The sequence below is a fragment of the Macaca thibetana genome, chromosome 5, assembly GCF_024542745.1.
Source record: "Macaca thibetana thibetana isolate TM-01 chromosome 5, ASM2454274v1, whole genome shotgun sequence".
NCBI classification, from domain to species: domain Eukaryota; kingdom Metazoa; phylum Chordata; class Mammalia; order Primates; family Cercopithecidae; genus Macaca; species Macaca thibetana.
In genome coordinates this window covers 74,344,780-74,359,344 of record NC_065582.1, presented here as the reverse complement: position 1 = coordinate 74,359,344, position 14,565 = coordinate 74,344,780, and the positions used below count along the sequence as shown (strand labels likewise).

The window sequence follows — 14,565 nt, the reverse complement described above, 5'->3', positions numbered from 1 at the left end:
TGTTTGTTTGTAAAACCCTGTGCTGGCCACACAAGACACATGTGCCCTTCTTATTTTATCCTTTGCGCCCTATTTTCCACACCCAGATACTCTAAAATCTATCTTCAAATAGCCACATTATCAGCAAATTATGCCATGAAACTGTATTGTATTATATATAACTGTAACACATCATTTATTTTGCTTGATTGCATTTGGCATATTGTTATGAGCATGACTTACTTTATAGGAGAGAGCATCATGTTAAATTTATTATTAGGATATTTAGAACAGTATTTCTCAGAGACTGATAAATATACCTTTGTATTGGAATCCTCTGGAATGCACATTCCTTGGCCTTATCTCAAACTTACTAAAGCATAATTTCTGGTAGTGAAGCCTGGAATTCTACACATAAAATTATTTGATTAATGCAGAGGAAATTTAAATAAATATAACTAAGTGACAGAAGCCAATCTGAAAAGACTACGTAATGTATGATTTCAGCTGTACGACATTCTGGAAAAAGTAAAATGGACATTCTGCTCCATTTTATTGTGGGCCTAAAACTGATCTAAAAAATGTTTATTAATGCAAAAAGGTAGATGATTATTATGAACAATGAAGTTTGAATATCACTGGTCCAAAGGATCTTTTCTATTTATTAACCTGTGTCCTCAGAATCAATAGAAACTATTCTCTGAGTCATTTTGGAAACAGTGATAATTAGGATTTTACTAAACATTTTTTCTTGGCTTTCAGAATGCTGTGAATTTTGTAACTAGTGGTACTTTCTTCTTTGTGTGATTTGCTGATAAACTTAGAACCAAATTTATGATGTTTATTTCACAAGTATAAACCACTTCAAGGCCTTAAATTATCTTGCCAAACTCACTATTGGTTCTACTTTATTTTTCTATTACTATATTTCCTTCATTTATTTTTCTTCAATTATTTAAATTTGCCTTATCTTGACAGAATATATTTTTGCTTCTGTATAAGATATTTTAAACACTGTCACATTGGACAATAAATTTTTCTGAGGTAATATTTCCATTTTTATAACGGAAATATTATTACCCAACAAATAAGTTTGTTGGATAATTCAATGTGTTAGTGCATATAAAATACTTACCAGAGTGCCTGGCACATAATAAGCACTCAATAACTGCTACTTAGTAATTTTTTTTTTTAATAACTGGAATAATACATGCCAATATAAGTGTTAAAGTAAATCATCAGTTATATTTCAGAAGTTGATAGCTTTATTTTTCATTTTATAATTTCATTTTTATTTGCTTAATTATCGTGAAATAAATTACATGCAACATTACATTTTATCTCTAAGTACTTCCAATGTGCATCTTTACAAAAATAAGAACACATACATCTAAAATAATATCACATCTGAAAATAATAATTTATTGATGTCATCCAATACTCTATCCACTCGTAAATTTTGCCAGTTATCCCCAAAATGTCTTCTCTAATGCGTTTGTCCAATGAACAATTTTAAGTAGAAAAACAATTACTGGGTTGCTCTCTATATAATCTGAACGTTATTTGGCCATTTCTAAGTAATTAATTTTATGCAGTTGGCTAGTAGAAGATGACAAATGTTAGACAAATGGAAAGGGCAAGGAAAAGACCTGGCCAGAGCAGACTGTTCCATGTGAATAAACAGCCAGAGCATGCTGTTCATGCCCATTGGTATTTTTGCAGTGGACCATAATGTCACAGGATAGCGAGTCATACTTTTAAAATTCATTTCAGCAAATAATAACACAATGGTCAATAACCTGGGAATTGACAGTATAGAACAGAGAATCCACGACTGTCTCCATAGAAAGAAGCTGATCTGATAAATTATGCATACTATTGTATAACTGGATAGTTTTGCCTTTCAATTCATGAAGTTCCAGTGTACTGGACATATTCAGGTTGTAAACACATTCAAATAGACAGGATACTTCCTATGCGGTGAAAATAGAAGAGCACTGAAAGCTTAAAGCATAGATGTTTTTTCTTTTCTTTTTTTTTCTTTGGACGGAGTTTCGCTCATGTCACGCAGGCTGGAGTGCAGTGGCAGATCTCAGCTCACTGCAATCTCTGCCTCCTGGGTTCAAGCGATTCTTCTGCCTCAGTCTCCCGAGTAGCTGGGATTACAGGCGCATGCCACCACAGCTGGCTATTTTTTGTATTTTTAGTAGAGACAGGGTTTCTCCATGTTGGTCAGACTGGTCTCGAACTCCTGACCTCAGGTGATCCTCCTGCCTTGGCCTCCCAAAGTGCTGGAATTACAGGTGTGAGCCACTGCACTGGGCTGAAAGCATAGATTTCTTTAGTGAATTTACTAAAATTTTCTCTGAAGTGGCCATCTAAAAAGGAATTAAATACCAGAAAGATCCACTGATGTACAGGAATAAAATTTTAGTAAAGTAAATATAGCTCAAATCTTAGATTTTAGAAAATGATACGGCAGGGGCTATTTTTTTGTTTCTCAAAATGAGCACTAGTTGCCTTGATTTTTGAGCTGTTGACACATATTTCCACCACTTGTGGCTTTCTACTTTGCGAGAAATTCACAGCAATCAGAGAAAAGATAAACAAGAATAAAACTGAGCTTTTTTTTAAAGTTTTCTTTAGTCTGAGGTTTTCCAAATGTTTGCGCTAGTCTATCAGTTGGAGTGAATTCCAAAAAGCGTCTGATCTTTGAAGTTAAAACTAAATTTGTTAGTGTTGTCTCTTTCCCTTTTTCAATTCCCATCAAACATATACACAATAACACATACACAGTCCTTGTATAATATATTTTAGAAGTAATTTGATGACTTTAATAATTATTGGCATGATTTATGCTACCTCATGAAGCAATGCACTTATTTAGAAGTTGGGGAGCTGCAATCAAGTCACGTATTTTAATATATTTATTCCTTCTCAGTGTGCTTCCTTGTCTTGATGGAAAATGTTTTCTTATTCTAAATATTTGGAGTGATCTTATTCATTATATTTCAACTATGTTAGGTTTTCTTGCTCAGGAAATACAATTAATTCAAGTTATTAATTCAAGAAACATAATTGAGCATCTGCTATGTATCAGACTTTTTTTTTTAGGCACTAGGAATAGAGTATTAAACACGACAGAGAAACATATATATCCTCATGGGCCTTGCATTCTAGAAGGAAGAGAGAGAAAATAACCCAAAGAAACAAATACTACGCTATGTATGTAAAGTGAGGAAAAGGCTAAGTGAGTTCTGGTGAGGTGGGGATGGGGAGAGGAGTCACAAATATAAACTGGGTGTATAGAAAAGACTCTTATTCTGCCAGGTGCTAGGTAGATGCAGCTGAATTCACTACAGGAGGGGGAAGTTTATAATGCTTTGTACAAAGACTCAAATGGGCTAGACTTGGCTTTGGGGAAGCAGTCAAAATCATTGACTTTGACTTTAATGGAGTAGAATGAGAAGCCAGTTGATGGCTGCCAAACCTAGGACACTTAGTTGGTTACTGCCATGTCCAAGCAAACTCTTACCAGGGGGATTGCAGTAGAAGTAAAGGAGAAATGGTCACAATCTGAACATATTTTGAAAGTAGAAACACAGAATATAGATATTAACAAAAGAGAAGAATTGGTATTACCACACATAGTTTTGGCAAAGAAACCATGAGAGTGGAGTTACTATTGAGATGCGATATGTAAAGAGTTCAAAAGAAACATATTTGGGGTGTGTGTGCATGTACGTATGTGCTTGTATCAAGGAAAGGGAGAGTCAAGAGGAATATTTTGTTTGAAATGAGTATTAAAAATCCAAATTGTGATGTTGTGTAAACAGTCTTGAATATAAGAGGCTGGAGTTCAGGGGAGAGTTCCTGGGTAGACACAAAAATTTGAAAATTTTCAGCTTGGTGTCTTAAGCTATGAGATTGGATGAGATCACTAAGAGAGTGAGCATGAATAGAGAAGAAATCCCATGAGTTTGATATGAGACACTACACTCAAGAGATTAGGAATATGAAAACAACAGAGGAGACAGAGAGGGAGTTCTCCCTGAGATAAGAGGAATACCAGAAAAAGATAGTGACCTGGAATCCAAGTGAAAAAATTACTTTAAAGAAGAAAGAGGTATCTGAAGAATCAAATGCTATTAATAGGTCAAACAAAATGAGGGTTGATAATTATCTTTGGACTTTGGAATACAGGGCCATTGGTGACTTAACAAAACCTGTTTTTTAGTGTTTGAGGAAAATTTGGGAATGGCATGAGTTCAAGAAAGAATGCAGGAGGGATTTGACATAAGACATAGAGGACGATGATTGTAGGCAAGACTTTTGAGAAGTTTAGCTAAGAGAAAGGACATGGGAGGCCTTGGATAAGGCTGTAGGGCAAGTAATTATTTTTAATTTTTAATACAGAAGAAATGATATTATGTTCATATATGAAGTGAAATGGTTGTAGATAATGAAAATTAAGACTTGAGAGAGACAGGAGAACCTGATTGATATCCTTGAGTGGGTTAAAGAAGACAAGGCATAGAGTACAAGTGACACATGTGGCTTCAGCTAAAAGCACAGTCATACCCTCCATAGCAGTAGGAGAAAAAAACACAAGGCACACATGTGGGAAGGTGGGAGAGTGTGGATGTGACCTTCAGATTGTTTCCTTTTATTTAATGAAACAAGGTCATTGACCTAATGTAATGGGGGAATTGGTGTGGGAGTTTCAAGGAGAAATAGATATAAAGTAGTTATTCAGAATGTGGATTAGTGTATGAATTAGGGAAATACAGTATTTTAGCTGCGCAGTATTGAAGACTCACTTGATGAAAGACAAATGAATTTAAGGTGATTGTGTTCTGCATAATCACTGTCATTGTCACATTCTGTCATGTGAGTGCAGACTTAGAGTGGGCTGAGAGATAGTGTTTTCAGTTTTACTGAGTGAGGTATCACAAAGCAACAGAGTCGGGTTATCATAATGTCTGGCCATAGAATCTAAGCTGCTGAATTGCATGAATAAAATGAAGTCCTCATGAAAGTGAGGGACAGTAAAAATGTGGTAATATCAAAGTATTGTTTTTCTGGGATTAAAGGAGTTTTGAGTTGGGATGTCTATTAGTTTCCTATTGCTTGTGTAGCAAGTTACCGCAAATGTAATAGTTTATAAAAATACAAATTTATTATTTTACAATCCTGGATGTCAGAGCTCCAAAATGTGTCCCACTGGCCTAAAATCAAGGTGATGATAAAGTTGAGTTTCTTTCTGAAAGCTCTAGGGAAAAAATATATTTTTGTACTTTTTCCAGTTTCTAGTGGTTTCCCCCATTCCCTGTTCATGGCCCCCTTTCATCTTCAAAGCCAGCAATGTCTGTTCACATCGTTCTCTGGTTCTTACTTTTCTGTCTTCCTCATTTAGGTCTCTTGTGATTACAATGAGCCCACCCAGATATTCCAGGGTAATCTTCATATTTTAAGATTTGCTTATTAGTAAACTTAATTCTGTCTAATATGCAAATTTCCCTTTGTCATGTAACATGGGAATTAGGTCATTGACATCTTTGGGGGTCATTATTCTGCCCAACACAAGGTATTGAAAATAAGCAGTAATTATGAGAGGAGATGATATAAAATGTATATATGCATATATGTATACAGAGAAAATGTATATAGAAAGAAGTTGTTGAAGAATAGGAAGCTTGAAATTGAAATTGTTATTTTGTAGTGGGTCTAGAGATTGATTATGGGAATGAACCAACTCCAAAGGAAGAGAGTAGTCTAAAGAACTGACAGACCTCAGTTTTGAAATTATCATTTTGAAAGGATAATTATAAAGCCCATACCATTACTTTAAAAATCAACATCAAGGATCTAGAACCAGAAATACCATTTTACCCAGCAATCGCATTACTGGGTATATACCCAAAGGATTGTAAATCATTCTACTATAAAGACACATGCACACATAGGTTTATTGCAGCACTGTTCATAATAGTAAAGACTTCGAATGAATCCAGATGCCCATCAATGATAGGCTGGTTAAAGAAAATGTGGCACCTATATGCCATGGAATACTATGCAGCTATAAAAAATGATGAATTCATGTCCTCTACGGGGACATGGATGAAGCTGGAAACCATCATTCTCAGCAAACTAACACAGGAACAGAAAACCAAACACCGCATGTTCTCACTCATAAGTGGGAGTTGAACAATGAGAACACATGGACACAGGGAGGGGAACATCACGCATTGGGGCCTGTTGGGGGATGGGAGTCAAGGGTAGGGATAGCACTAGGAGAAATACCTAACGTAGATGACGGGTTGATGGGTGCAGCAAACCACCATGGCACGTTTATACCTATGCATATTCTACACATGTATCCCAGAACTTAATGCATAATAAAAGAAATCAACATAAGAGGGTTTTAGGGATCCAAGAGATAAAATATTTAATCAATGAGGAGTCCTGACCCACTGTGGCAGATTTTATTATTGTTTAGTAAATATTAGACTTTGCCATGTCACTTTCTTTGGCCAATGGAATATAGTGATCAGTGAAAATATGCCAGTTCTGACCAGAGGCTTTAAAGGCTATTACAGGATTTAGCCAGTCCTCTTGAGCTCCTACTGACCTCTGTTGTTAGAACTGTATGCTGGGACGGTGACTGCTCGTCCAGCCGGGGATTCGGAATGTGAAGACACGTGAAGCATATCTGAAACTAATCTACAACCTGGTTCTAAGCCCCCTTGAGCTTAGCTCATTTCAGTCCAGCTAAAACCAATCCACAGACCAGTAGGTGGAACATAAATGATTGTTTTTTTAAACTGTTAAGTTTTGAGATTGTTTGTTATGCAGCATTATGCAGCAAAAGCTGCTTAATACATCAGGTAACAGTAGATGGCAGTGATAAGCAGGGCTAGTAGTGAACCTACTTTGAAGATACGGAATTTAAAGTTTTCTATTTTTTCTTTCAGGGAAGAGGGAGGGAAATGATCTGGAATCCACTGTGAGAAACAAGGACACTTACTTTATTTACTGGTCCAAGAACTGTGAGCGGCAAATCAGAATTTACTTTAGGGGTTTCAAGGAAAATGAGGTTCACAGAAGGCATCTGCATTTTTATTAAAGCAAGAAGGTGAAGGGACAATTTGGAGACATTGAGGATATGGGAGAATTCGCTAACGATCTTCCTTAAATTCCATAGCATCGTAGAAAAATTTCCACTATGACTTCTTTCTTATTTTAAGATCTTTTTCTTTTCAGCTCGATAAATAATGCTTCTGCTCCTCACTTTCCTTTTTCCTAAACAAGAGACTAGAGACATTCTTAATTCTACCCTCCCCATTGCCTCTCATACTCAATAGATGCCCAGGCTTTCTCTATTATGCTTTCAAGTTATGTCCCAAATGGGTTGCTGTTTTTTTCTATCCTCACACTGCTGGCCTAGTACATACTCTCTACTTTACTTGCATGAGATGCTGAAACAATTTTAAAAGGCTTTTATGTTTCTAGTATCACCTCTAATTAATCTGCTTATCTATTGAAAAAAACATGGATTCTGGAGTCAGATATTTCTCAGTTGGCCTATCAGCTTTGAAACTTATTGTGAGATAAAAGATAAAGCTTTATGAACTTTCCTCACTAGTCAAAATGGGACACAATAAAATTATCTAATTTATAACGTTGCTGCTGGAGTTAAATGAAATAAAACCTAGGTAATTTTTGGCACTACATAATGTCCAATTAATGTTAGTTTCCTTCTTTCTCTTACATTTCTAGAGCTGTAGTTTATTTTATTTTATTTTTTCATATATAACTGTTTTATTATTATTATTATTATTATTATTATTATTATGCTCTAAGTTCTAGGGTACATGTGCACAATGTGCAGGTTTGTTACATATGTATACATGTGCCATGTTGGTGTGCTGCACCCATTAACTCATCATTTACATTAGGTATATCTCCTAACGCTAGCCCTCCCCGCTTCCCCCACCCCATGACAGGCCCCGGTGTGTGACATTCTCTTTCCTGTGGCCAAGTGTTCTCATTGTTCAATTCCCACCTATAAGTGAGAACATGTGGTGTTTGGTTTTCTGTCCTTGTGACAGCTTGCTCAGAATGATGGTTTCCAGCTTCATCCATGTCCCTATAAAGGACATGAACTCATCCTTTTTTATGGCTGCATAGTATTCTATGGTGTATATATGCCACATTTTCTTAATCTAGTCTATCATTGATGGACATTTGGGTTGGTTCCAAGTCTTTGCTATCGTGAATAGTGCCACAATAAACATACGTGTGCATGTGTCTTTATAGCAGCATGATTTATAATCCTTTGGGTATATACTCAGTAATGGGATAGCTGGGTCAAATGGTATTTCTAGTTCCACATCCTTGAAGAATCGCCACACTGTCTTCCACAGTGGTTGAATTAGTTTACACACCCACCAACAGTGTAAAAGTGTTCCTGTTTCTCCACATCCTCTCCAGCACCTGTTGTTTCCTGACTTTTTAATGATCGCCATTCTAACTGGTGTGAGATGGTATCTCATTGTGGTTTTGATTTGTATTCTCTGATGGCCAGTGATGATGAGCATTTTTTCATGTGTTTGTTGGCTGCATAAATGTCTTCTTTTGAGAAGTGTCTGTTCATATCTTTCCCAATACCTGACTTCAAACTATGCTACAAGGCTACAGTATCCAAAACAGCATGGTACTGCTACCAAAACAGAGATATAGACCAATGGAACAGAACAGTGCCCTCAGAAATAATACCACACATCTACAGCCATCTGATCTTTGACAAACCTGACAAAAACAGGAAATGGGGAAAGGATTCCCTATTTAATAAATGGTGCTGGGAAAACTGGCTAGACATAAGTAGAAAGCTGAAACTGGATCCCTTCCTTACACCTTATACAAAAATTAATTCAAGATGGATTAAAGACTTAAATGCCGGACCTAAAACCATAAAACCCTAGAAGAAAACCTAGGCAATACCATTCAGGACATAGGCATGGGCAAGGACTTCATGTCTAAAACACCAAATGTAATGGCAATAAAAGCCAAAATTGACAAATAGGATTTAAGTAAACTAAAGAGCTTCGGCACTGCAAAAGAAACTACCATCAGAGTGAACAGGCAACCTACAGAAGGGGGGAAAATTTTTGCAATCTACCCATCTGACAAAGGGCTAATATCCAGAATCTACAAAGAATTTAAACAAATTTACAAGAAAAAATCAAACAACTTCATCAAAAAATGGGCGAAGGATATGAGCTGTAGCTTAATAATGAAAATTTGATTGCGTCGTTCTATTGTGAACAAAAGAGATCTCAAAAACATTCTGTTACTATAGAATGGAAAGCAAATTCTCTACCATGGCATAAAAGGCTTTCAATGGCTTGACTTTTTTTTTTTTTTTTAATCTCCTTCCACTCTTGGGCACAGCTGATGGATCTGAATTATAGTAGTAACTCCATTGGTGCAAAACCCACAGGGCTCAATTTCTAAGTAGTACAGCATCCTGGAAATGAGCTAATGCAGACATTGCCAGTTGCTCACCACAAATCCATTTTCTTTTTTGTTGTGGCAGAAACTTGTCAACTGTAAACAATATCTGTGTAATCTTTCTCCATATACCCATTTACACTGTATGATCTAATCCTCTGTATTAAGTGGGGCTGTGTTTCTGAGTGCTGGGTAGCAGAACATACACAGATGTGATATGTGCCATTTCCATGCCTAGTCATTAAAGCTTGACTTACTTCTCCACACTCCTTTTCTTTCCTGGCAGCCAGATGTGAACAATACAATATCTGCAGGCCAGATGTGAACAATACAATGGAGGATTCTGAGCCTCTGAGAGATGATAGAGCCATGATATCACAGGCATTTGGATCCCTAAATTATTATAGGAAGCAGCTCCCCACCCTCAATTTCCACTGTACTGTGATGTAAACAAGAATGATGTCTTGTATGTGTGTGATAATCCATTGAGATTTTATTGTTAATTCTAATAACTTTTAGCCTGCCAGATTAACAGAGATATCGAGAGGTGTTGCTGCTGCAATAAAACCTAAAGAATGTGTCATTGGCTGAGTGGTTGGGCAAAGAGCTGCAAAGAAGCAGATATAAAAGACTGGCAGTTGAGATCCATTCTTTACTATGGCAAAATATTTGGTAAAAACAAAATATGATAACTGGAAAGGCAGACCACAAGCATACACAAATAACTATGAAAAGAGGTTGAAAAACAGAACATTACTCATGAGTATAGGTTGCTATTGGATGAGTTTGGAAAGGCATTGCAAGAAAGAAATCACAAGAAATAAGTGGTTTATTTGCAGCAAAAAAGGAACAGGAGGAATTTAGAGGCTTTTCTAAGGTGGGAAAGCCAATTGATTCTGAACTCCAAAATAAGAGACATAAAAGATGAGACTGAGAAAATGACTTTGAACAGTGAATACTCAGTGAGACTTTTCAGTTGAAGTGATTTACTCAGCCATATTTTAGAAAGTCAAATTAAAGTTACGTTTCCATGCAGGTCTATCCGGCTGTCGTCATGATACCCTATCAAGTTGAAAGAAGAGGTTTGAGGATGAGCAAGCAGAGATAAAACTAGGTCTAGGAAAATACTTAAAGTGTGGTTACTTAAAGTGTCATATGAAAGTGACTTGAAGCAAGTAAATCAGAAACCCACTAAAGTTTTGAGGGACTTCTGTTGCCAATGAGACAATGTCAAAGAAAAAAAAAAAAAACCTTTGAATGTTCAAGCTATTAAACACATTTCAGTTCATCAAGCTTTCTCCAGAAGTAAATGAACTGTAAAGGCTGAGCATTCCCAAAGGATGGCAACATCCCCAGTGGAGAATGATGGGAAATGAAGGGTTACTGCCAGAAAACAGAGTCAGTGTCTAATTTGGAAACTCTACCAAGTGTCAGGACAATAACCTTCATTCACCAAGCTGGCCCAACAGGATTTCATAGTCACTACAGCCAAATGACTACTTCCATTCTGCCATTCTTCAAATGGGCATGGTTATTGTTGTTATTCTGCTCTGATCTACTCTGTGTATATATATAACATACATATACTTTTTGGTGAAAAAGCGGATCAAATAAACACAACTTATAGTTCATGTAGCACTACCAGACATGGCATTTGTGCTTGAGGACTGCATATCTCCTAAAGGTTCTAGACTCTGAGCTAGAGGCAGAGACTGGATGAGACATTGGCTGTCTCTTTTATGGAAGTGGTAAGGGTGTTCCATGTGTGGAAAATAAAAGTCAAAGACTGGCTTGTACACAAATATCTATTTTAATTTGCAAACAACTAGACATTACTTTCCAGCTTCTTTTCTTTTTTAAAGAAAAATAGAGCTTTATTAATTAGAAAGACAATAGTACATCATTTACCCCATGATAAAAGTATTCATTAAAAAGTGGAGATATTTTTATCCCCAGATAATCATCATGTAGAGTCTCTCTTTAGCCTCTCATTCTGCTTCATTCTCTTTGTGTCACTTTAGTATGCATATCTCCTGGGTACTCTGTACATTTTTTCTTCTCTGTATACATCTGTGCCATGGCTTCTGGTGTCATTTCTTCTACTACACTCTTCACTGGGACTTGATTGTGGCTGTTTTCTTATCTCTCTTTGCTTATAGCTACAGAACTTCTGCCTTGGCTTCCCCCGCTCCTCTCTTCTCTGCCATGGTTTCTGCTGCTCCCCTCCTTTCTTTCAGAGCTTCTCTTCTCTGGGCTATGATTATGGCTTCTGGACTTTCTGTCAGAATCAGAATGGCTTCGTTTGCTATTCTCCCTAGAACTCTCGTGTTTTAAGAACTCAGGCCTTTCCTTGGCTTTTTTCCTGGTTAAGGTAACTGCTAGAAAGTTCTTCACAAAGTTTTCTCTTTTCAGGCTTGTCCTGCTCTTCAGAATCACTGTTGTTATGCCCTGAGCTCTTGTTTTTCTTTCTTTCTTCTTTTCAATATATTTTTTTCTTTAGTGTCACTCTCACTCTACTGCTTTCTGAAGTTTCAGTAGGAGAAGAGGAGGAGTAGGAGGAAGAGGAGGATGAGGAAGAAGAAGAGGACTTGTTTTTATGTTTTTTGTGTGTACTTCTGCTCTTCTGAAACTTTTTCTTTTTTCTATCTCTTTTCTTTTTCTTTGTTCTTCTCCAGTTTATCTCATTTCCTGAGAAGTTTCTGTTTTTGTTTGGTTGTTAATAACTTTAAAAATTCAACTTCTGGATCTTCTTCAGCCCGACTTACAGCAAACTCCTGTGATGGATCATTTGTGGTCAGGTTTCTCCACAGCACATTTCATTTCAGGGCAAATCCACTGTTTCTCATTTCCTCCATTGGCTCCGAGGTGTGCACTGATGACCTGAGCCATCACTGGGAACTGAACTTGCATTGATTCCAGAAAGACCCAACTAAGGATATTCTTGATCTGTGTTGACATGACCCCATTTGTAACATTTAATGCCCCTCACATTTCAAAACTGAATACCAAAGGGTTGATCTCTGATGTGCATGTCATCTTTGGCATATTTTTCTTGTGGGGCTCCTTTCTGCCATTCAAATTTGTATTCAGTCTCTCCTCTGTTTCTTCTTTCTCTTTGTCTACTTTACTTTTTTAACTCCTGGTGGGGCTTCATACATGAAATTAAGGCCATTCTTTACACATTCATATCCCATAACCAAGCTATTATCATATGATTCTTGTTCTTAAGATATTGTTGCATTAATTCTTCTTGTTTCTTCTTACCATATGATATTTTCTATTCTGTCATCTATATTTTTTGATATTAGATTTGGAGGTGGGATGAAAGTCCTTCTTGCACATGAAGTTGGTGAAGGATTTCCCCATCTTGGAGCTGGAGCTGGGGAAAACAGAGGCTAATGGAGTCATATGACTAAGTTCTGCTCACAGGATGTGATTGGAGGGGTTGTCTACAACTTTCAGGCCTGGTCCCTCAAATAATTCTCTCTCTCTTTGTCTTCTGGCCACTGTAGAGGATCATGCAGAAGCTTTGAGGTCCTAGGATATTGTTGAAGCATCATATGGAAACAAAAAGCTGATCCTTAAATGACTGCAAACAACAAAGCCTCTTTGACAACTTTCACTGTAGTGACATAAGCAAGAAGGAAAGATTACTGCGAAAAATCACCAAGAGGTTTTTTTTTTTTTTTCACAGTAGTTAAGCTACATTATAGTTCGCAGCCTCCCCTAGAAGTTTACTTTTAGACTGCATTTTTTTGTTTGACACTTACTCAATATATATTTCATTCCTACAAAAACATTTCAGTAACTTTGGTCACAAGAGACTGTATCTCAGTACAACTTACTATGTTCATTTGTAAACCATGTATTGTCTACTCTGTGTGAGTAATCGTGGCCATATGACTGAGTTCTGGCTGGTGGAATATAAATAGGTGTTTAGCGTGCCATTTCTGGGCTAGTAGATATGACCCTTTAAAGATATCTTGCCCCTTCTGTCGGGCAGATGTGGAAAGCAACCATACCATGAGACACAGAAAAACCCACGAAAAAAGGAGCCTAATTCCAAATCATTGAGTGGAAAAAAAGCCACCATTTTATGTGAGAAGTGAATTTCTGTTTTTACTTATATGCATATCTATTTTTTAAATTTTTAAATTTTAAATTTTTAAATTCATTTTAATTGATTGATTTATTTATTTTCGGAGACAGAGTCTGGCTCTGCCACCCGAGCTGGAGTGAAGTGGAATGATCTTGGCTCACTGCAACCTCTGCCTCCCAGGCTCAAGCCATCCTTCCACCTGAGCCTCCCAAGTAGCTGGAACTACAGGCATGTACCACCGTGCTTGGCTAATTTTGTGGAATGGGGTTTCCCTTTGTTGCCCAAGCTGGTCTTGAACTCCTGAGCTCTAGCAATTCTCCTGCCTCAGCCTCCCAAAGTGTTAGAATTACAGGCATGAGCCACTGTGCCTGGCCACATTTCTAAACCTTCTTGTAACAGCACTCAGCATTTACCCTAAATAATAAATGGGCCATATTCCTTTATATCTCTATTGCTTCCATATAGTCAGTTTGGGACACCCTTTCAGAAGAAGACTTCTTCTTCTGAAAACTCCTATTTAACCTTCAAAAACTCATCTCAAATGTCAACTACTCACTGAGCTTTTCTCTATTCTTAGGCAGTTATTTATTCCCTTTCCCAGAATAACTAAAAATTTCATGTATCCCTATGTATTTCTATTATTCAATTATGATTGATTTGCACAATTGAGGATTTGCACAATTTTCCCTTCTTAACAGTTAAATCATAGAGAGCAGGAATTTACTTTGTATTTCCTTATATCTAACATGCCTCACACAGAATAGACAATACATGGTATCCAAATGAACAAAATAAATTGTATTGAGATAATACTCTCATGTGATCAAAGTTACTGAAATATTTCTTTTTTTTTTTTTTTTTTTTTTGAGACGGAGTCTCGCTCTGTTGCCCAGGCTGGAGTGCAGTGGCGCGATCTCGGCTCACTGCAAGCTCCGCCTCCCGGGTTCACGCCATTCTCCTGCCTCAGCCTCCCG

At 37.0% G+C, this 14,565-nt stretch overlaps 1 long non-coding RNA gene and 1 pseudogene across 1 annotated transcript in view; both read right to left on the bottom strand.

The window, feature by feature from the left end:
• LOC126954284 (uncharacterized) overlaps positions 1-14,565 on the bottom strand; it is a 101,859-nt gene that overhangs the window by 4,184 nt on the left and 83,110 nt on the right. The window lies entirely within an intron of this gene.
• Positions 11,491-13,018, bottom strand: LOC126954283 (corepressor interacting with RBPJ 1-like; annotated as a pseudogene).